At 34.9% G+C, this 25,570-nt stretch overlaps 1 protein-coding gene across 2 annotated transcripts in view; it reads right to left on the bottom strand.

The window, feature by feature from the left end:
- NLGN4X (neuroligin 4 X-linked) overlaps nt 1-25,570 on the bottom strand; it is a 156,187-nt gene that overhangs the window by 32,269 nt on the left and 98,348 nt on the right. The gene's annotated exons all lie outside the window — the stretch shown is intronic.

Genomic DNA, 25,570 nt, shown 5'->3' with positions numbered 1-25,570 from the left:
GCAAGCCACACTTAAAACATCGACAGTTTTATGCAATAAAAATGGAAAATAGGTGTGAAAATGAGAGTGGAACTCAAAGATTTCTTCTTCATAGTGCTTAATATTTATTTCAATTAAGAAGAAGCAAAATTTTCTTAGAAATGAATACACACATCCACTTTAAACTTAAGGGCATTTCAAAGTTTCAATGCTGACTTATTTCAATGGATATATTTAATTTGATTTTGTATAGGAAAATTCCATAATTTTTAATAAGAAAATAGAAATTCCTCACGATTCATGTTCACATATTCAGAAAGAACTTATAGATGGCACAAATAGTTCATTGATATTTAGCGCTGTTTCTGAGGGGGAAAATCATGCAACATTTCCTTTTATGTAAAAGATGGAGGCTGCAGAGTAGCTGACTGTACATAATGACGAGCAGCTGCACTGACAAACTGCTCTGGTGGGAAATCCCTCTACTAGGAAGCACCATTTTGCTGAATATTGCTAGCCGGTATTCTTTATGGATTCAAGACCTCAGACCAAAACCCTATGTAGGTATATTAGTGACTGATATAATTACTAACTGTACTGGGGCTTTTGTTCATCATCTGATAAAGTGAAGGAGTCAATGAACTTTGCCTTCCTTAATAAAGCTTGTAACATAAATGGCTGAAAATTTGGCCAAATTTTCTGCTGATGTAAATATGTATTATTTCAGCTACATCAGCCTAGCTGTTTTATTTTACTTTGGCAGTGAATGTTGTTCCTTTGCACCATCATAAGGCAAAATCCAAAGACAAGCCAAATATACCAGTGCCAAAGAAACAGAGTACTAACATAATTTTAAAAAAAGGGTCAACTGAGGTAGAGTTGTTGGCAATAGTCAGGGATCTTTTCAAAGCAACACAAATAATATGTGGATTGTGAAACAACATAATGGGACTTCTATATTAACATAGAGTTCAAAATAATCTTTAAAAAGCCCCCCACAAACTACCAAACAACAAAACCCAGGCAGATAGAGAAGGACATCTCTAGCATATCAAGTGAATGTATTATAAGTATTGGATATCTGTATTTTCCTGATATTTCCAAGAAAATGCCAGTCATTTAACTAAATTGTCTTTCTGGGTCAAGCCATGGAATATGGACCCAGTACCTCTGCTGGGTAGACTAAATTCCATCCTTCTATTTCCATTGTCTGCAATCCTTTGGATGAACCTCTATAGTCATCAATGGAAGCTGAGATGGATGTCAGAAAATAAAAGACAAGCTCTCTTCTCTGATTCTCAGTTCTGCTCAACTACATATGAACTGAAATCCCATTTCCTACACTACTGAAGGGTGTCTCAAACATAAGGCTAAAGATCATGCTTACAAATTTCTCAAAAATCCTTCTTAGAGAATTTATTTTCCTACTGACACTAAGCTGAACAAACGGGAATAGAAGAGGGAGGAAGTCGTAAAGGAGACTCACTAGAGAAAGAGAATGAAATAAACAGAAAATGTTCTAAACAGCTCAGATGTCTAATCCGTTGGATTATATTTCTATCTAGGAATTAAAGTACTTAAAATCCACTGATGCACATTTTTAGCTGTGAAACAGAAAGACTTGTGCATGTCAGTGTGGCTGGTGTATTCTCCCATAAATAAAATTTGGAGCCTAAGTAGGCCAACCAACACAGTCTCAATTTTGTCCTATTGCCTTTAAATATCTTTTCAGGACCTTTCAGTAACAATGAAGATACTTTGCTTTGCTATACAAAGAGTGCTCTTGTTCATTGGTTTTATTGCTATAAATCCAGCTTCCAGTGAATAAGAGACAGCTGCTAGTGTGGTCATGCAAAAAATAAACTAATTTTATTGTTTTCAAAGTATATGAAATTTTATAATATTTTTTAATTCACTGCTTCTCTAGTATAATGTTTATTTGACATGTAATAATATAAATTGCCACCTTTGGAAGGACAAAGAATGAAACTCTAATATATGTACATATCTGTGTCCTATTCTGCCCCGGACTTGGTCATGCTGAAAGAAACAGTGACTCAGTCACCCCATTCTGACAAGTCCTTTTTATTCTCTGCATTTAATAACTAGGGAGATAGACTTTTGTTTTTTAAGGTCAGATGTCACACACTGGAGCCTCATCTTCTACTGTCAAAGCTGTTAGTGCTGTCAGGTCTTCTCCATGTTTCTGAATTTGTATGCAGTATTCCCATTAAATATTGTGTACGTTGGCTCCTCTGGGAATTATGATTCCTTTTATTCAGCATGTCTTGCATTGTAAGTGACATCACTCTGTGTGTCTCTATGAAACTTCTACTTGGTGTCTCATGAAGTAATGTCATTTTTATCTCCAATATGTCTACATTTTTTTATTAAAACTATCCCTTCAATTAACTCAGGGAAGCATACAAAGTTGAGCAGGCTGATTAAGGATATTGAATGACTGTTGTAAAACAAGATTCCATGTTCTTTGGAACCCATTTAACTAGTGCTTACTAGATTATCAAGTATTAAAAGAACAACTTTACTCTAAAATAACTTTAAAAGTTTTTAAAATATGTTTGCATATTTTGCTCGTTTGGTTTGTTTTTTATTTGAAAAGGATAGATTATTTCCCAGAAACAGAAACCACTTACTCTGATAATAAAAACCAATTCCGGAGACTGCATCAGAAGTAAATGTGTTTCGATTCTACATTTTTCAATCTATGTCTTTCTTTTCAGAGATCCAAAAGTAAGAAAGTCTATATTTCTAGGGTTTTTATTCAAGCATGTCAACAGTTTAACTTTGAAAAGAAACACACACTATAAAGAATGTGAAAGGTGTTATCAGAATTATAAGATCACCTCATAAAAAAAACAAACAAACCAAAAAATTATATCTGTACCTATACTACAGTGCCAAGTAGTCACATTGCTTAGTTCACACCACAGACAAAACAAATATTCCACAAGGAAAAATTCAAAATTTTCTCCAGGTTTTCATATTTGATAATCCATCAAAACATGACTGTTACGGGGTGAAAAAAAAAAATACCAAAACCACAAAAAATTATATCTAAATCCCCAAAATAAAAGATAACCAGTCTGAAATACTATTTTAACAGTAGCAAGTAATAGCACCTCTTTCCTGTATCCCAAGAAACTCATCTGCAGAACTCATCTGCAATCCTTACTTACCCTTGTCTTGAACATTATACCTACAGAGAAGCAGAAAAGAGCTGTCATGTCCAGGGACAAGACCGTGCTTTGAATTCCACTACACACAAATTGCAATACCCTAAATATTTCAGGTCTTTCGGAGTTGTCTGGAGTGAGGTTTTTCCTAGTTCAAATATTTCTATCTATTTTTAGGTAGAATTTTTTATCAAAATTACTTGAATGTTGAATCAAATTGTTGGTTGCCACTACTTGAAAGTCCCAGTGCAAGAGAAAAAGAGATTTTTTTACTCTTTTTTTAACCAGCTTTTAACAAACTTGTTATTATCTTTGAATTCCATTCAGTGTGATAAAAATAGTATATTTTTAAATAAACATTCTGATTACACTTTTAATATAATCAGTTTTATCTACTTAATTATGAATTTTGTAATAAGTTTCTGTAAGGATTCTAAAAAGTCAGTTGGTATAATTTTAACTGTTTTCAAATCCCTCCAATTAAAAAGGTCAGGGTATGTTTTTAAATTTATTTTAATTTATTTTTAAAATGCTACTATTTTCAGTTCTATTAATTTTTAAAACCTTTCAGGAAACAAAAATTCACTAGAACTGAGGTCATGATTTGAATTCATGACAGACGAGCTTCAAACATGTTTTTCTTCTTAAGCTATTGTCTGGCTGTGAAAGATCACTTTTTAGATGACCAGCTCCTAGAAGCTTTGAAGACTGGTTTTCTATTTTTTGGGGTTTTTTTTCTTCTTCTTTTTTTCTTTGTTTTTCCTCTTGCTTCCTGAAGATGGTAGAGTTATCCTAAAAAGACATTTGTACTAGTGGCAGCAGTAAAGAAGATATTGTTTTAGAAAGGGCGTTGGTTCTTAAACATGCTAAATATTTTTTCACAACTGACAGTAATGGTATATCTCTCTCACTAGAAATTTTATGATGTTATGCACACCTCACCTTCTACTGTTGATTTCATATAAGCTACATATTCTTAAAAGTCTCATTAAATTAAAAAAAACAAGTGAAACAACAGTTTTATAGAGTGTATTTTACTGTATGAAAACAAAAAACATTGTTAACGTTAATTCATGTTGAAATGACAGGACTGAAAAAGAATAAACAAACTGGTAGAACACTATTACTGCTGAAGTTTCAATTATTAAAAAGCATGCACAAAAGTCCCTGACAGAAACTTCAAAACACTACAAATGTTGTAAATAGACACTAGATTAGACTCAGGAGAACATTTTGTGAACTTAACTTTTTGTGATACTACAACTTCAAATAAATTTTCATGGCAAAAAACACTAAAGAAATAAATGTGATGTTAAAAAACGTCACAATATTTAAGTGGAATATTATTTGTGAATACAAGGAAGGATTTGCTAAAAAAATTACCCTTTTCACCACAGAATCACAGAATGGTGAGGATACAAAGGTATCTCTGGAGATCATCTAGGCCAACCCCCTTGCTTAAGCAGGTTCACCTTGAGCAGTCCTCAATCCACCTCACTGTCCACTCATCTAACTCTTGCTTCTTGACCTTACCTATGAGGATGTTATGGTAGACAGTGTCAAAAGCCCTTCAGAAGTCAAGGTAGATGACATCTACTGCTCTCCCCAGGTATCTATCTCCCTCAGATATCTGAGCTGCCAAGATTTTATTTGCAGTAAGTTCAGAGAAGAAAGCAGTTCTAAGAGTTTGCCCACTTCTTAATTCATTGCTTAAAATTAATCAATTACCTCTACTATGAGGAGAGGATACACCACATATACACAGATATTCAAGTTGTATAAGTTCCCAGTCTACCTAATGAGATGAACTCCCAATTAGACTTCATTTGGCAAGTCCTCAAGAGGTGACATTGTTGCCTCATGTAGAAAGTATTCCAAATGACATCAATTCAAGCTTCCTGATACAGTTAGCGTCATTATATACTTGAGTAAAAATATTTCTAAACAGGAATATTTAAAAAAAATGTTTGACAATTAGTCATTTTGAAAATCACATGTCGTATAAATGACCAGAAATTCTGTCAGAATTAAAAGGTTCCACAAATTTTTTTTCCATTTCATTCTCATGCTTTCCTATTTAAACTTTGGGCAGGTAGTCTGTTACATCCATTATTTAACAAATATTTAACAAGTTATTTAACAACCAAATGCCTTCCAAAAACAGGAAGTGTAATCTGCTTTCTTTAATTTAATATTTTAGGCCATTCTCCTAGATTCTGAAAGGTGATCCAGTCTACCCATGTCAGATATGAGCCTTAACCACCAAGTATAGGAAATACCAAGGAATGCTATTTACTTCAGTCTAAAGAAGAAGTAAATTAAATAAAACAAAGCAACGGTTTCAGACAATGCAAAGGTGACACCATGTTTCCAGAAGTGTCCTATCAACTAAGACACATTAAACTCTTGCACAGGACTTTCCACTGTTTTGTTTCATCAAGCTGAGAATATGAAAAAAGGAAGAGTAGGCTGAAATTTAGGATAGAAAAGATGAGAAACACACCTCAGCTGAGAATTGCTGGTTACCTTTCCCCTGATGTTCAGCAGAGGTGATGATGACCCCAGCTTCACTCTTCTGAAGTACTGTAACCATCACACTACACACTAGTGGACACTATTGTCCACTACAACGACCAGGTAAAAAGAAGCTAGTTATAGGCCTGACATTGTCTGGCTTCTGAGGTCTCCCATGAGATTTAGGTTCTCAGATCTTTATCCAAAACCTGCCTGTGTTGTATCTCAGTGCAGCAGGTAGGTAAGGAGGTGACATTCCACCAATCCCCTCAACCTCCAATTAGTCTTCAGTTTTGTGGTAATTATTTCCTTCTGTTCTTTTTCACAACCTGTCTTGTTTGCAGTAAGAAAAGCACCTGCTGTGAGTTTAAGCATGCTTGGGGTGGAGGTGGTTAGTTATTATTCAGTGTTTTGCTTACTCAGTATGTTTTTCAGCTTCTGTTTTTCCTAAAAACTCTCATGTTCCCAAGAACTGTTTTATTTAGTGCTATTTGTCTTTTAGAGAATTAACCCATCCTTTTTGACCCTTTCCTATCATGAGTCTAGATAGACTTGAACCAGAAAAATATTCTAAATCAGAGAATAAAAGAATACATCATTAAAAATTTTGTGTTTCATATTTACATATTTCAAAAAAACAATGATAGTACATAGGTGCTGTATAACTTTTTAACAGAGTCATTTTTCAAAAATATTAGGTAAGAGCAGGCCCATTTCTGATATCAACGACTAAACAAAAGGGAGCATGCAAGGATAAAAATATCTTCCTACTTACATTAAAAAAATAATGAAAAGTGGTTTCAACTCAAAATTGCAACAACTCCTTGCAGGTTTAAAATAAAATCTTTACGAAACACTACAGTGTTTCTCTGGATAATTCAATCTTCTGTAATTGCATCTGTGGGTTTAGATGTTGTTTAGGTTTGAGTTTTTTCCCTTTTTTTCTAACAATGAGTTTCCAGCACATTTTTAATGGACAGAGATCTTAATGAGACCAAAGTATTAGGGAGACATTTTGCTGAATCAGAGCCAACTGCTCGGCACCTTAGAGAATCAAGCATCAAATTAATTTATTTGGTTATTGAGCCTATCATTTTGAAAAGAACATATATTTTATATTTTTATGTGTAGATTATCTAGTCACTTTCTGTGACACAGCTGACTATGAAACAGCCTTGGGGAGAAAAAGAGAACAATTTTCCTATGTAAATATTTGTGTCTACAATATCTAACATTTCTTGGGTCCTGCCAAGCCCAACAGTAAGTTCCAGCTTCTGTGTGGCACTATTCCTTTTGATTAACTTGTTATAGAGATGCTGATACTTTTTAGTATTTAAAAGAAATAAAATAATATAATACCATTTCAGAAGTTCAGTGTATTTTAGACTAAGTCATTACTGTTTGGACAGGACTTTTGCTTCCAGTTAGTAATTTAAAATATTTTTCTGCAGTTGTCTCAGTATATTCTCTTTTGTCTCCATTCTTTTGTCATTTTCTGCCCAGCATAGCTACAAGAGAAATATACAAGTCTATATAAATGTTGTTATCATCTTTCACTGCATTTTTATATCCCATAATTCTTCTTCCCCATTTGTACAATTCTTAGCTCTTATTAAAAAAACAAACAAAAAAAAAAAAAACAAAAAAAAAAACCAACAAAACAAATCCACTAAAAATCCCAAACAAAAGAACCAAAAGAACCCACAGAAATAAAATATTAAGTTAACAATTACTATTAAGAAATATTAATATTTCTGTAAAGAACATAGTTTTAATTGCTTTCCTAATACCGTCAGTGAGATCTGAGGGCTCTCCTAGAGGGAACTTCACCTGAACTAGGCTCCTGTTCTGGAACACTCCCTGAAGGAATCTCTTTTCCTTCCCAAATTCTTACTGCTTACAGAGCCTGCTGAGAAAAGGCTCCTGCTTATTTCACACCCTTCCTGTTTTCTAGTCAACCCCTGGCTATAAAGTTACTGAAAGCCATAAAGGGGATTTCAAAATGAATCATGGTTCATGTTCATGGAAAGACCAGCTGTAATTTTATGGGACTACTATTGTTCATACTTCAGCCCTTTGGGAGACATAAAGAATATAAAGACATTCTAGTGGAACCTTAGATATATCCACAGAGAAAGTAAAAATAAAAAATTGTGTTTCAGAGTTTTTCTATTTACTCAGCAGCCTTTTAAGGGCTCAGAAATCCCCTATAACTCACATGTCCTCTGTCCTGTCAGCAACCTCTTCCATGTTGTCTTGCTTCTGGCTTTAGTTGTGAGACCCAAGACCTCAGCCATTGTTCATTCATACCCACCTTCTCCGCTATTTTAAAGAACAAGGTGCCACTAAGTATCTTTAATGTGCACTCCCTGGATTCTGTTAGGTTACTCTTCTGCAGTTAGTTCCACTCAGTGGGATATGACCAATCCTTCACTCTTCTTGGCTAGCATGGAGATAAGCTCATGTGGTTTCCCATGTGAATAAAGCATCTTGGATACACAACAGAGTACATTCTTCACGGGAAGATAAAAGGACAAATTATATTTTCTTCTACATGATGGAAAATTATAAGAAACATCATATTACTTTTTTCTTTTTAAGCTATAATATTTTAACAGCCAATATTTATAGCAGTATTTATAGTCTTCTGAAGAAGACTCAAATAACCAACTTTTGTCTTTTTGTTTATATAGCAGTGTTCTCACTGGTAACTATTTAGTGTATTTTTTTTTCTGTTTGAAGGCGCAGATTAAATTTTAGGATATAATCTGCACTCAGTAAATAAGGATCAATAAACCTTAGACAAGAATCTAATGTATCAATTCAACACATAAATTAAATATATATAGATTTTGAAAAAGGCATTTCTTCAATGTATTTAAATGCAATTCTCTTCAATTTGATCACAAAGACATTAATGAACAAACAAGCATGTATCAAGTTCTTATTCAAGTTTAACAAACCACTACTTTGAATAGTCAGGGCTTGGTATAAACACAGCTGTGATAGTTTTTGTTTGTCTGTTCCATGACCATAAAAAAGTTCTGTCTTCTAAAGGCACTGCTGAAATCCCTACTTCTTCAGCAAAAACTTAATGTGCAGAATTTGATCCTTCAACTTTGGGTTAATATTTACCTGGGAAAAAACCCAAAAACCAACAAAAGTATAGAAGACAAAGTAATTTATGGCAAATAATGCAGAACTATTCAGAATGTGCTTAGAATGCATTTTAAAATTATTAAAATACGTTAACGCACTGATCTTTTGTACACCAGGCAGTATATACAACTGGTTTTCATCAATAACCCTATTTGTTAATACCACTGAGGAAGGTAATGATTCTCCCTGGACCAGACACTGCTCTTTAGAAACAGGCAATTGTTTTTCTTCCATTGTTTTTCAAGGTATTTGACAAGATTTTCTTTTCTATGAGGAAATAAATGTATGTTATTTCAGCCTATTCCACAATAATGACCACGGTATTTGTTAAAATTTACATGCCTATCTGTGTACAGAAGGTAGGCTGAGAATTATAGACATGAAATTTGAGCCCAAAAAATTTGCTAGAAAAGGATTAGAACCACTAAAGAAAAAATATTACTGCTGAGAAGTATACATAAAAATTCCATTTTCCACACTCATGCAAAGCCTAGAATTTGCTTACACAAAGCCTAGATTTACATTATCGTGAATTAAGTTTGAGTATTTTTGTCTGAAAAATGTTCAGGGGATTTCAAAACAAATGATTTAAAGAAAAAGGTAAGTACCATTTATAATAATGTAATTAGACTATGAAAAATAAAGAAATCTCTCAAACATAACTAAACACTAGTACAGGCATGATTTTAGATAAGTTAATGAAGAAAAGAATATATGCATGTGTAATGTGTTGTTATTTATTTATTCATTATTTTTAAAAAACTGTTTTGAAACTAAATACTATATATTTCTCTTTAATGGGTTTTTTATTCTCGGCACAAACCATGTTTTCCAGATCAGACTATTTTCTGAACTCATGAGTTTTTCTTTTACTGGACAAGTTAGATGTCAACTTAGTGATAGTCACATGCACAATACCTCTGTCACAGATTGTCCGCCTTCCCTTCAATGTACACTTACAGCTTTCATTCAGATATTCTTGTTGCTCACCTCTGTCATATAAAAGCACTGAAGCTTTAAATAATTAATCAATTACCAAAAAAAACCCCCAAACAAACAAAAAAACCCCACTCAAACCAACAACAATAGGAGGCAATCCATGTGGTAAATAAAAGGGCACGATATTAAAAAAATTAAATTAAATAACTGAGTACTTAATAACTACTCTAACTATTGGAAGTCCTTTCATTTTAAGACTTATCACCAAATTCAGCCTCTATTCCACATGGTGATTATCTAGTTCAGATTTGGTTGTGTCTGCCTTTTCTTTACCTGGCATCTGAGTATTTTATCTGCTCCTGGCATTCAATTTTGCTCTTTCCCATTTTAGTTGTAATTCTATTTTTAGAAGTCAATCACATCTTTGAACATAACTGTCCAGCCAGTCCATGTACAAAATACACAGCGAGCTTCAGAAAATTATTATGGCACAATGTGCAATCAGACCTTGAAACGTGTCAAAAGTAACCTTCAGCCCTTTCATCCTTAGGCAGTATGCAAGAACGTCTGATGCTCATACATACAAAACAGCCAGTTCTGGCTAAGAGGATTTGAAGGTGATTCCTGGGTTACCAGGAAGAACAAAGATACACGGTATAAATAGGAAGAATACATGAAAGCAATCAACTTAAGGAAATACGACATTTCATGGCCCTGCATCAGCAGGTCAAAGATTATTGCTTTACGTGGCACAGGAGATAGAGTAGATCAAGAGGAGCTAACGGATGAAAATATTGGTGACTTTTTAAATTTTCTTTTCTGTTTTGCATTGTAACTGGTATATCCACTATTTAACATGGTCTGAGTATTACTTGAAAACACTGCACAGAATATGCAGTGAAATAAATTAAGATATAGTCAGGTCTACAGAAAAAAAAAATAAATAGACCATTTCAAGGATGTCTTTTCATTTTTTACAAGCTTTACTTTCATGATCATTTTGATTGCATTTGAGTAAGCAACCATCTTTTCAGGGATGTGCACAAACGACCCGGTATCAGATGATGTTACAAGAAATGTGACAAAGTTACAGCACTATCTTTCCAAAAAAAAAAAAATAAGAAGCAGATGATCAAAGAATCTGATGACCACATAAAATGGGTTGCACAGTTTCTGATGCTATCATGTTTATTTTTAGAAATTTATATTTATTATATTGGAAGTATTTAAGAATGGAACTCTGATATATTCCTTTCATGTTATTTCTAAACTTCAGGCTGTAAAACACCATTCCTGTCGTCTTACATATGCCAGTTCTAAGGCAGCCACAAGTAAATGGATGAGTTTTCTGGAGTCTACAACCATGATCTGCAGAAACTGCTTTCAGTCTGATGTGTGAAATGCTTTCTGTCAGTCCAGGGTTGCATGTTTGCTAGAATAGGTTAAAAGAAGGAATTTTACCTCTAATTTACTCATTGAACAGCTCAAGGCAAGTTCTCCCAGTTCCCTATCCTGTGTCCTAATTATCATTAAAATGGAAATGGGAAAAGGAAAAATTCAGGAGTCAAAGATTTTGCAGAGGTTTCAAGTCAGTAAACACTTCCTATGATTTGATATTTCTAAATAAAGTCACAACCAAGCTATAACTTCTAAATAAAGAAATATAACAATAAAAAAAAAGAATATGAAAAAACGGAGTGATTACTATTTGAAATTACTGTCGTTGAAAGAATTGAGAATCAGGAGTTATGGCTTTACATAAGATCTCACACTTCAGGATGGAACAACCATTCTGGGGTTTTCCTTTCCCCCTGAGCTAAAGAGTGAATAGTGTTAAATATTAACATTAAACTATTAATACCAAAGTATTCATAGGTTTGGATGATTCCAGATGGGGAATGCTTTTTGGCATTCAGTAATTTCTTGGTCTTACAGGATAATAAATTATCTTTGCAGTCATCTTAGATGCTTCAATATTAAAAGTGCCACTTTAATGAAGAAATCTCAGATTTTACAGGACAGAAAAGAGTCAGTGCCCAAGGGAAACATCCATGCAAGAAGAAATTTCTCGTAACAGCTGCTCTTAGAAATGTTTGACCTTATTTCAACTGTAGAAAAAATTAGGGAACTGTGTAAAACATAAAAAAAAGTGTAAATGTAGCATAGGAAGAAATTAACATTCTATTCAATAGTTCTTCTCTTTTTCTCTGTTCCCTTGGCTTTTAGGATCCTCATTTTAAAGGCCAGTATTTTAATAATCACTGTGTCTGCAAACCATACGTTCTGCTTTGCAGTATTATGTTATTCTTAAAGATGAAAATTTAAAAGATTTTACAATTTAGGATCACAAGAGATATAAAAAAAGTAGAGTTTCTTTTTTTCAACTAGTCCATATTTTCCTAGAGTGATTTGCTTTTTATATATATCAGACAATGTTCATTGAGAAATGGCATAACTTGCACCTGCAATTTCCCCCAAACTTGTATTTTCTTAGTTTAAAAAGTATGATTGTTTAAAGTAATAAAGGCTTATTATTTAAAAGGGACAACTTTTATCTATTTCTTATAAATTTTTAAAAAGAAATTTCAGTTTAGCACCCATTTTATACATACCAATTTGAAAAATACTGTGCAGGTTCCAGCAAATACTTAGTTTTCTATTTGGTAACTGAACAGGATGGGAGAAAGGCACAGAAATATTAAAATATTTCCATTTGTATTAAGAGTATGGTTTCTTCACTTGGCCAAAATTGGAAACTTCTTAAACGAATTTCCTGTTGAATTAAATAATCGCATATGGTATAAAAGGTCACCTATGGATACTTTAATTAAAAACAAAATAAACATATGTGTCCATTTTGACTGAGATAGAGTTAGTTTCCTTCATAATGGCTCATATGGGGCTGTATTTTGGATTTGTGCTCGACAAAGATTAAGAGAGACGCTTTTGTTATTGCTGAGTGATAGTTACACAGAGCCAAGGCCTTTTTTTGCTTTTTCTACTGCCACACTGGGAAGGAAGCTGGGGGTGTAAGGGAGATTGGGAGGAGACACAGATGGGACAGATGACCCCAGCTGAACAAAGGAATATTCTAGACCATATGACATCATGCTCAGCATATAAAGTGGAGGGAAGAAGAAGGAAGGAGGGACATTTGGACTGATGGTGCTTGTCTTCCCAAATAATTACAACATGTAATGGCTCCCTGCACTCCTAGAGGTGGCTGAACATCTGCCTGCCCATGGGATGCACTGAATTAATGCTTTGTTTTGATTTTGTGTGTGGTTTCTGCTTTTGCCATAAACTGTCTTTATCTCAACCCATGAGTTTTCTGGCTTTTATCCTTCCTGTTTTCTCCCTGATTTTACACGTACAGAAGTGAGTGAGTGGCTGAGTGGGGCTTGATGAAACCAGGACAACATATTGAAACCCTTTTTTTAAAAAAAAAAAGGAATTGACTGTCCATTTTTATGGAATTTTCCATACTTTTTGGGTCGATCATGTAGAAGGCTTCTGTAGCAGCTGTTTTCAAATAGTCATTACTTATTACAGAATGTACTAGCCCAGCATGCAAAGAATGACACTTGTATTCTTGAATTCACCATTGATCTTCTGAAGGTCTATGAAGTTATCACCTCTTGCTACTTCATTACTTCTGATCATTTTCAGCATGAGTATATGTGGGCCTGAGAGATTTTAGCCTGCTAGCAGATGTTAACTTTTTCCCAAGGAAAAATTTCTCCAGAAAGTTTCTTCTCAAAACAATCTTGGCAAACAACTATCCTTTCTCAAAACAATCTTTCTGCAACTGGTGTTTTGCTGTTTCTCTAGTTTAACCAATAGCATTAGAAAAGTGTTGTTCCTATTCACCAATCATGTTAAGTCTGTATCAGAACACCTTATAAAAAGTAGTAAGAATTTAGACAAAAAAAGCCTTCTTTTTCTCTGATCTTTGCCTTCTGAAATATTTTGAGTCTTTTGTGTCCTACAGCAACAAGTATACACATTTCTCTGTAAGGAAGTTCAGTAAATGAACAGCTTTATCTTGGATGATGTAGTCTGATTCCTATTCCCGAGTGATACACAAAATTCCCAGTTCTGCTTAAATAAACCTCTTTAAACACTTTTTTATCTTGAAGAGTAAATTCTACTTGAAGATGTTTAATAATATTCCATCTCACAACCACTACAAAACAACAGAAGCAAATATGTGATAACTTTTGGGGTGTCTAATGTTCAAAATTCTGCATTTCTCCCTAAACTCTAACTCACAATGTATTCAAGAAAACTAAAAAAGTAATTTTTGTCTGGAAGCACTGCTTCTTTGTGTCTTGGGTTGCAATCTGTAATCAAAAATGTGTATTCTATCTTCCATCTGTTGAAATTGGTTGGGGACGTGTTTTATAACCCATTCCTCATAACTCTGGGGAGAGGGAGTGGGTGTCCTCTCTTAATGGGCCAGCTGTAAAAACCAGGTAGGGCAATGTTCTTATCTCTTCCATGACCCATCCTCCCTCCAGGGGGATATCTGCTGTTAATGGGCCATTAAGGCTCACCACATGACCAAAAACATTACATTATCCCATTGTGAAATGCTCCACCCAGTGGGAGAACCCAACCATTCCTATCTAGATAAAAACTGAGAGTCAGAACACCAGGAGAGCCTGTTTCCACTGGATTTCCCAGAGGAAGACCAGACTCATCACCACTGGACCTTCAGAAGGAGACTACATGCTTCTACAGGATCATCTCTGCTCCATCAGAACCTTGTCTGTCACTGCAGGAGAACTTATTTGGACTGCATCCAATACCCTGACCAACAGGGTGTCAGATTGTATTTGTATTTATAATATTCTTAGTAAAGAACTGTTATTCCTATTCCCATATCTTTGCCTGAAAGCCCCCTTAATTGCAAAATTATAATAATTTGGAAGGAAGGCTTTACATTCTCCATTCCAAGGGAAGCTCCAGCTTTCCCTAACAGACAGCTGTCTTTCCAAACCAAGACACCTTGATTTTTTTATTTTTAAAGCTGAATTCCTGACAGCACTTCCAGTATATCTCCCATATATTTTATAAATATTTCAGACTATTGTCTTGCATGGCTAGGCATGAGAGAACTGTGCAACTTCCCATACTTTAAAAGTATCTATGCACTCAGAATTCAAGTTCCATGGACAAACTGCCTACAGTCCTTAAACCAATGTTTTAGAATGTTTTGTAAATTCTGTAAAATGTCTCATTTGCTAAAGTACAGGTAGTTGCTTACAAACAAGGTAACCAAATTTGTTTAACGTTTGCAGTCAGACTTGCCACATGTAGGATGTCATAAGTGATTTTGATTGATTATTATATTTCAGGGAAGTATCAAAAAATAAACTAGGAGAAATGGAAAACAATTATTTAAATATAAACTTACAGCACACTGAATTGGATGTAGTTTGTTTGAATACTGGTATATTTCAAGATCATCCTGCAAGTGTCATTATAAATTAAAAACAAGGAAAGTCAAAAAATCACAACTTGCTCAGACACATGCTGACATTAACTTTTCTTATTGTACTCTTCAGTACAGGCACTTTCTCTAAACCTGTCTGCCTAAATTACATTTTTAACCAATGTTATGTGGTAGTGATCAGTGAGACCAACCAAAGACCCTGCTCAGAATTTTTTATGCAGTTTCGCTTTTCCGATAATCAACAAGTAAGCATGTTTCATTTTACCAGAAAAGGGAAGATGCTCAGTTCTTTCCTAAGTAAAATATATTAAATTGTAAACACGTCAAACTATATCTGACAACATCACTAGTTCTTATTTTCTCAGCCCTGCCAAGATGGACTTGGAGGTGCTGGTGGGTGAGAGACAGGACATGACTCTAAAAAGTGTGCTTGCCATTCAGAGAGCCAAGAATATCCTGGGCTGCATCAAAAGAAGCATGACCAGCAAGCTGAGGGAGGTGGTTCTCTCCCTATACTCTGGTCTCTGGTAAGACCCACCCTGGAATCCCCAGTACAAGAAGGACAGTGACTGTTTTGAATGAATTCAGAGGAGGGCTGTGAAGTTGATTAGAGATATGGAGCACCTCTCCTATCAGGAGAAATGGGATTATTGGGAAAGAGAAGGCTTTGGAGTGACTTAATTGTGTCCCACAAGAAAGATATAGAGTGACTATTACAGGAACCTGAAGTGACAGGACAGATGGGAATGGTTTCAAACTGAGAGTAGGTTTAGATTAGATATTCAAAAAAAATTCTTTACTAGAAGGACTGGAACAGGTTGCCCAGAGAAGCTATGGATGCCCCTTCCCTGGCAGTGTTCAGGGCCAGGTTGGATGGGCCTCTGAGGAACCTGGTCTAGTGGAAGCTGTCCCTGCCTGTGGCATGAGGGTTGGAATGAAATGACCTTTAAGGTGCCTTCAAACCCAGGCCATTCTATGAGTCTATGACTATATGATTTTTCTGACCTTGTCTTCTATTTACTTCTTCTTATAAATAGAAAATTGCATAGGTGATTCATTAGAGTTTCTAAAGCAGTATCTCTCTATATATTATTTCCCTAAGACATCAATTTCATTTCCCCTAGGCAGGGTATATCAAAGTCATACATTCTGAGTACTGCCTTTGGAAAAAAAATTAAAATGTGGAAAGGGTAAAATACCAGTTTAGAACTTCTGTGGTGACTAGTCTTTTTATGTTTCTAAATGAAATTTCTCTTCATTGAGATGACATAGAAGGTGTTTCCATATATGAGAATTTTAATATATTCTTCTTTTAGGTACCATCCTTCGGCAGGTACCAAGATGCAGGTAATTTGTCCTTGATGATTCAGCTATATAGCTAACTGATTACCTGACTGAGATACTTCTTTGTTGGAGTGATTTGCTTCCGCTTATGATCTTTACAAAGTATTGCAGGTTCAAGCTATCAAAAGAAAAGGAAGACATCTGCAATAAGAAAAGATATTGCATTTTAGGGAAAACAATCTGAAGGTGAAAACTGGATACCTTAAATTGAAAGGCAAAAGTCCTACTGATTTAAACATCAGTAGAATTTCATCATGAATGTTAGATAAATTTGTCCCACAGGTTATTGAATATCTTGCACACAGTAATGAAGAAGAAATAGTAGATCAAGGTCTGTGTTATTTTAGCAGGTATGCACAATGGATTTTTATCTTTCCCATAAAGCTTCTCTTTCCAAAGACTGTATTTGAAGTGAATCTCTGGAATATTTTCTCATAAGTGTTGTCCATGTATATATCCTGTATGAAGGTCATAAGGAGGCAAAGTATTTTTAATAAAAATCATTGCTTATGAAGATAAATTATTATTAAATAACTTTTTTTTTTAGATTTTTAAAGGTGCCTAAGAGATAAAACTTACTGAAAACTTATTGATACTTATTGAAAAGTAAAAGTTTAACTGGATTTTATTCTCTCTTATCAGTCACAGGCATGATTAGCTGGCTTCCGTAGGCACTGTAAAGGTCTCAGTAAAATTAACTGGCATTTCAATTGAGCCTTGACTAGAATCACAGGAAAAAACACAGGCATACGGTGGATGAGGAGCATCAGGAGAGCAGCCCTGCAGAAAGGCATATGGGGATGCTGCTCAGCAGCAGGCTCAGCAGGAGTCAGCAGGGTGCCTGGGCTGCCAACAGGGCAAAGCCCACCCTGGGGTGCACCACCAGCTGCTCAAACCAGACAGTTATCGCAACTCGTTCAGCCTCACCTTGAAAACAGTTCTGGGCCCTGTGAATTAAGAAGAATGTGAAGGTCCTTGCATCCTTCCAGAAGATGGCATCAAAGCTAGTTTTAGGGCTCAAATGCATGAAAGAATAGGTTTTTCACAAAGGCCCCTTTTTTCTTTCCTCATAAAATAACCAAATTATTTAAATCCTGCCATTCTGAAAAACATCAAACTTCCATGCACCAAGATAAGTGATTGAAATATTCTTTCTTTAAAAAGAAAGCATTTGAAAATGAAGATAAGACCATTTCAGAAAGAAAAAAAAAAAATTCAGTCTAGCATTGTAGAGATCATGTGCATATATATATATGCAGATACAAAGTTACATGAGTTCCTGGTTGTGGTTGCATAAAAAACCCCCAATTATTCTCCTGTCACTCTACTGCTATGAAAAAAACCCAGGTTTTTTTTGACAATCTGTAATCCACATTAGCAGAAAAGAGAAATCTTTTGCTTTGAGAAGTCATCAACTGAAGCAATGTAATTTCTCCCATGAGCAAGGGAAAAGTAAAGATGAAATTAGGACCTTATGAGTCATAGCTTTTTCTCTCTTCTGTTTTGGGAGTACAACATCTGTAAGTTACCCTTTATTCAAGGATATTCAGAATTTAATTCCTTATATTTTTATCAAGAACTAATCCAAGTCCTTGATTAAAAACAATTAGCAATCTAGGGCAGAATGTGTGCTTGATTCCGCCTACTTCCCATAGTGAAATAAAAAATGATATGCAGAAAGTGTGGGATTTTTTTGGTTGCTGGTTTGGTTGTTTCCCCTCTACCCAAGAAACAAGAATTGTCTTGATATTTTCTGGTAAAAGGAAAACTATACAGAAGTTAAGAGCTTTACAGTCAAATTTCCTAGAAGTTTACAGTATTTAAGTCATCTGCATCAAAACCATGAAGTTTTAATGGGAGTATTTCTCCCCGAAAGATTCTCAGTAGAAGAAAATTTTCACTGATTATCTGTTGCTGAGGACTAATGCAATCCCACTGAAAGTATAAAGACATGAAATTTTCCTCATTATTAATTAGTCTCAATGTGGTACTTGGTTGTGGGCTAGACAACCTCTGTAAATCAATGTTTTATTTGTTACCTTCTTATTTGACTGAAATATCTTCTGAAACTCAATTAGTCATTACAAATGAGATTATAGCAGAGACATTATGCAGTTAGATACCTACTTGCTATTAAAATGTGAAAATATTTTCCAGGATCACAAATATTTACAATCAGACAATTTGTCTTACGTGGAAAACAAGTGAAATGTGAAAAATCATTAAATCATTAAATTGTTTCAAAAAGAGTCACACACCTGAGTAAATGTTAAACACTGATTTAACAGTTCTAGCAGCAATGAAAACAGAAACTTATTCATTATACTTACAGAAATTGGTTTTGTTTCTTTACATGTCTAAGATCTGACTTTATGCAAATTAAGACTGTATGAGTGATGAAACTTAGGTACCTTCTGGTTTTATTCTTGTCTCTTAAATTCTTCTGAAGTATAAACATTTGTTTATTTTACCTTTTCCCAGATCCCAAAGTGGGGGTGCTTAGTTTTAAGAAATATATGTAATACACTCCACAGATGATGTGAAAATAGGGAGCAGAAAAATGGAAAAATCTTAAATAATTTTGTCCTCACTTTTTCAACAGTAATTTTATTACATTCAGTACTGTTATGCTTTCTCCTAATCATTGTGAGCTTTAAATGAAGAAGGGCTATCACAGGAGACTTGGCACTAATGAAAGCCAAAAGGACATATTATTTTGGTTTCCTAAATGAAAACCATAATTTTCAATTAGAAAGCAGAAGTGAAAAGATAAAAATGGATGGCCTTTCTCAGCTGTTAACCTTTACCCGCAGATATCTATTGAAGAATGCACTTAACATCCATCACCAGAAAAGCTTTATTCATTCAAAGTTCTCAGATATTTTACAGAGGCTTTTGGAGATATTAAAGAAAAAAACCAATCTTTTCTAAAATGGAAAGTCCAAAACCACACTGGAAGCATGTTTTTAGCTCTCTATACCATGTATTCATATACTATGTGAATAGGTATTGTAAAGCAGCAAAGGTATTTCAATCCTTCAGTGTCTGAAAGGCTCTCATTGCAAGGAATTACATGGCAGGTACAAAATAATTCAACAAAAAATGCTTTTTTTTTTGTTCTATTCTTTCAAGAGCTGCTGCAAGCATGCACCTTTTAAACTCTTTTAACCTCTGCAAGATGCTCCCCTGTCTCCTCGTGAGCAACGTAATGACATTTACCTCATACACGCAGTATTGCCATCCTGATTTTGTTAACAAGCTCATTTCCAGGTGTGGTTAGATTAAGATTTTTTTTTTTTTTTTTTTTTTTTTTTTTTTTTTTTTTTTTTTTCCTTCTAATTCTGTATAAAATATTATCTCCTACAAAATAATAGATAGAACATGAGTTTCTTTAAGCCACCCAGAATCTTCATAATATTACTAAAAATATGTCTCTCACAGTATCTTTCTAGGTAATGTGTCCAGCACACAGCTGGGTAAACACATCATGCATTGGGTTAGTAACTGGATCACAGATCAGGCCCAAAGGGTGCTTTTACACTGTCTTTAGCTTTTTGTTCTGTTTTACTATATAAGCTATGATTAAAAAAAATTGTAAGACTATGCTCTATTGTCTTAGCCAATTGAGTCAATCCATCAAGGCTGAAGAAAGTGGATTTTGTTACATATAGGGAAAAGGAATTCTCTGTCAAAAGTTTCTTGCACCTTTTGACAATTACATTTCAACAATCAATATACGTAATTTTCAAAGCTCTGAGTGTACAGATAACTTCTGATGACACTGTAACTTAAGTATTTGTTGCTTCTGATATTTGAAATGGAAGAGTCTGAATCAAATGGTATATGGATACAGCTTATGAGCTGAATTTGAACAAATTCAATTTCTGAGACCGTAATAATAGAATTAAAATATGAGAAAAATATAAGTTTTACCAAAAGGAAAAACAAAACAAAACAAAACAAAACAACAACAACAAAAAATTAAAGATCATATTTGCAATGTCTACAAAAATATGTCGATAGCAGTAGGATTAACAGGTATCATTCTGGGAATTCACAAATTACACTGAACTAGAAAATCAGCTGTGAAAACTGACATTAGCTAACAAATTGTTAGCCAACTGAGAAGAAACATGAGGATCCAAACTGGCTAGGAAATCTGCATGAAGCTTAGATATACAAGTGAGGCAATGTAGAGAAGTCTGTATTGGCTTCAATAAAAAGAGTCGCAATAAGCTTAAATGAGTCTAAATAAGCCTCTTTCCTGTGTAAGTATGGAATTGATTAACTTAGCACATTCCAGTTCCTGGGTCTTTCCCTATGTTTTATTAAGAATGTCCTTTTCTACCAGGAGACCACTTTTAGGTTTCCTGCCCTTGTGGAATCACACACACTGGAGGTAGAGAAGGGCAATCCAGAGGCACAAAGGGAATAGATATCAGAATTTAAAATACAGAGTAATTCTGTACAGAAACTACACTATTGAAGATAAAGTTCAACATCTAAAGTAGTGTGCACAAGAATCTGACCCATGGGGTCATATTCTGCTTGCTTTGTTTGATTACTGCTGAACGGGACAGGACAGGACAGGACAGGACAGGACAGGACAGGACAGGACAGGATAGAATAGGATAGGATAGGATAGAATAGAACTCAATGTAGCTCATTTGGAAGGGACCTATACTAGTCAGTCCTAAGCAGTTCCTTTACAATACACACTTTGTCAGAGTTGTAACTTGCACAATAGGTACTCAGTGAAACAGAACAAGCTAAGGTTCTCACTAACTTGAAGATATATGGAACTTCCTTCTAAACTTGATTTATATTGCACTGGATATAATTTCAGCTAAAAGGAAGTTCAGCCTTTTCAGACAGAGTACTTAAAATGGATGCTCACTGCCAAAAAGGCAGATAGATAAGAGATAGTCTATTCTTATCAGCATGATTTAGAATTCTAAGAGGAAGAAAATGTTAAATTGCAAAGGGCCTCAGAAATGCTAAATCAATTCTACAATTCTGAACTCTTAATGTGTCTCATTTTACTGAAGTACATGTTTCATTTAGCTCTGTCTTCCAAAATACCTCATTCATACTTCTAGAATTCATCTCAGGTTTTGCATTTCTTGTTTTTCTGTAATAAGATTCTGGCTTCCAAATGCCCGATTCCTATTTCTAGAAATCATCTCTGATTTGTCTTAAATAGGTCACACAAGAACAATCCTACTTGAATATGACAACTTTTTTGAAGATTGTTTAAGCTTTTTTTCTTGAAAATGTGTAAAACTGTGATTGAATTCAACTGCATAAAGAAATATTATAGGACCTTTATTTTATTGCTTTGAGGTTTTGTTTTGGGGTGGGTTTTTTTTGGTGTTTTTTTTTTTTTTTTTTTTTTTTTTTTTTTTTTTTTGGTTTTTTTTTTAAAGAGAGTGAGTTATCAGGTTTACGTTCTGCAGCTATAAAATCTAAACAGAGATTCGGCATATTGAAATCTCACTATGAGACAGATGACTCAGGTTATGTCTCTGTAAAACAATACTAAACATAAATCCCATTTTTGCATTTTTCCTGCCAACATAATAACTAAGAATGTAGATAATAAAGAGGAATTGAGCAGTATCTAGATCGAGTGAGTCAGGTCATTCAAACCATTCCATTTTTTATAACACTAGAACATACTTTTAATTAAGATATCTATTTTTCTCCCATTCTCATAAATGTCTATTATTTTTGTTAAATAAATCTCTAAATAGCTTTTGAATTTTGAAAATTAAACTGAGTTTTTGAAAAACTTATTTGTATACTAAAAAAATTACACAATGCTCAAAGCACATAGTGGAGGGTGGAGATCGTCATGGGATTTACTACTTCTGTGTTTTTCAGGACTGAATTTTTCAATATACAGGAGCATTGCCTCACACTGGGACAATTTAGCAGCTTCCTCTAGCTCCAGTAGCATCTTCAGTCATCACTCTGTTGAGGTATGAGTAAAACCTGAAACTGCCTAGCTGGGCAGAGGCAGGATCCTCACAAGCCTTGAAGTACACAATAAATTAAACTCAGCAACACAACACTCCTCAAATAGTGCCCACTACAATAAGTAGAAGGAAAATGTAAATATTTTTATTTTATTGTCCCAAAAGTATTTTATTCACAGAACACATTTTGATAAATGCATATTCTTAAAGGGAAAATATGGCCTTCTAAATAACAACAATCCATATTATTGCTGCATGCATTCTTGGGGAACTAGAAATTAGAGGAAATTCTAGAACTCAAAGGAAAGAAAGAGATCATTTAAAAGTTGGAAAGTCTTGGGCCCATCTGTCTGATATTTTGTCATGGTGCTATTTAGAGAGAAAGTGAGACATGAAGAAATTTTTCCCAGAGCCACTCTGAAGTCCTCTAAGACAAGGAGTATTTTGGAGTTACAGATAAATATTATTCACCGCACAATCTAAAGACTTATATTTTAACCATATGCAAGGAGAAAAGATACAGATAGAAATATTTGTCTTTTGATTCAGTTAAAATGTTTTATAACCCTGAATGCTGTAACAGCTACATTAACAAAAGGTTTTCTTCTGACTCAGATTTCTGTCTTTTCACTGACTGTAGACCAGAATTTTCCATTTCTGGGTTGTAACCATACTCTGAGGAAGTGAAACCAGGGACACATATCCTAGAAAGCAGATAAAGATGCTGCCAGATGTGTAGGGATGGGATCAGAAAAGCTAAGGCACAGCTGGAGCTGAATTTGGCAAGGAATATGAAGACTGACTAGAAGAGCTTTTACAGATACGTTGCTCAGAAAAGGAAGATGTACTTCCCACAATCAATAAGACAAGAGAACTATTGAAAAATGCCATGGAGAAGTTTAAGGTACTAAAACATTTTTTGTTGTTGTTTCTCATTTGTCACTGGTAGTCTCTCTTCCTGCATCTGTCAAATCCCCAAATTTTCAGGCAGAGACTGGGGGAATTAAGTCTGCACCATTCTAGTAGATCAGTTTTCAAATCACAAGAGGAACCTGAGCATACAGGAGTTCATGGGACCAAAAAAAAAAGGTCTTGAGGGAAATAAAAGATGTGGACACTAAGCCAATTTCCACCATATTGGAAAAACCATGGAATCAGAGGAAGGCCCCAGTGACTGAGGGTATACCACATCTGTTTCAAAAGGAGAACCATGGGAAGTACTGACCAGTCAGCTTCCCCTCCACATCCAAAAAGATTATAGAACAGATCCTAATGGAAGTTATACTGAAGCATATGCAAGACAGAAATCTGACTAGAGACAGCATCATGGCTTCACCAAGGGCAAATCATACCTGGCTAGTCTACAATAATAAGAGGCCATGTACAGTAATGTGACTCCATTAATAGCAACTGAAGAGCAATCAATGTTATCTGCCTGGATGTTTTTAAGAAATTTGATAAGATCTCCTATAAGATTCTTGACAATAAATTGAAGAAATATGAGTTTTATGGATGGACTATTGGATGAATAAGGAACTGGCTGAATGGCCATGTACTCAAAAGTTGCAGTCAACAGCTAAATATCCAAGTGAAAAGCAATAACCAGCAGTGTGCCTTAAAGGTTGGGACCAATACTATTTAATACCTTCATTAAGGACAGAGATGGTGGGATTAGGTGCACCATCAGGAAGTGTGTGGAAATCACAAAGGTGAGTATTGCACTTGATGTACTAGAGGGAAGGGATGCTGTGCAGAAGGACTTTGAAAGGCTTGAAAAGTGGACCAGCAGGAATCTCAAGATCAGCAAAGCCAAGTGCAAGGTACCAGCACTGGAAGATACCCCAGTATTTTACAGACTAGGGATGAATGAGAGGGCTTGAGGATAATGGTGGATGAAAATATTGGACCAGAGACAGCAATATGCATTGCGGTCCAGAAAGCTAACCACATCCTGGGCTGCATCGAGAGCAGGGTGGCCAGTAGGTTGATAGAGATGATCCTCTCCCTGTACTCTGGTCTTGTAGGACTTGACCTAGAGTGCTGCATCCAGCTCTGGGATCCCCAGCACATGAAAGCCATGGACTTGTTATAGTAGTCCCAGAGGAGGGCCAGAAAAATTATCAGAAAAACTGAACTGGGACTGTTCAACTTGGAGAAAAAAAATGGTCCTAGGAGACCTTATTGGATCCTTGCAATATATGAAGGGTGCTTACAAGAAAGTTTTAAAGAGGCCTACAGTGGCAGGACAGGGGGCAAAATAAATTTTTTATTTTGAGGGTGGGGGGACACTGGAACAGGTTGCCTAGAGAAGTTGTGGATGCCTCATCACTGGAAGTATTCAAGGTCAGGTTAGATGGAGCTTTGAGCAACCTGATGTAACAAATGTCCCTTCCCATGGCATCAGAGTTGGACTCGTGGACTTGGTCTTGGAAGGTCCTTTTCAACCCAAACCATTTCTTGGTTCTATGATTTGTCTAAGATCATCCAGTGGTTATCTATGTGGTCCTAATACTTCTTCTATTTACTGCTATTAATGACTATAGACTGAAAGGAAAATAATTTAATGTGTCTCAAGAACAATATTAACATTTATAAGAGAGTATCAGATCCAGTATTCATGCCCATTCAAGTGAATTTTCCAGAGGAACTTAGCATTTCCACCGATTCAGCACTGTGATCAATATACAAAGGATGTATATTCCTTCATTACGGGGTGAGATAATAGTGATAGAATTACACATCTCTGTCATTAACAACAGGTTTGTATATGCCACTGTGTATGCACTTACAAATCAAACACCATAAACATACCAGATTTACGGAAATACGACCTTCAGTAACCCAGACTAGAACAAATGGATACAAATATTTTTAATATTCAAAGTGTATGCCATAATAACGACACTACTTTTTTAACTCTTATGAATTTTTCTGTTTTCCACGTTTGTTTTTCTGAAGACATTTGTGTTTTCTTTTTTTTTTTTTTTTTAAACATGAAGCAAGTC

This window comes from Zosterops lateralis (assembly GCF_965231275.1).
Source record: "Zosterops lateralis genome assembly, chromosome: 2".
NCBI lineage: Eukaryota > Metazoa > Chordata > Aves > Passeriformes > Zosteropidae > Zosterops > Zosterops lateralis.
The sequence above is the reverse complement of the archived record's forward strand: the minus strand, read 5'-3'. Positions and strand labels throughout refer to the sequence as shown.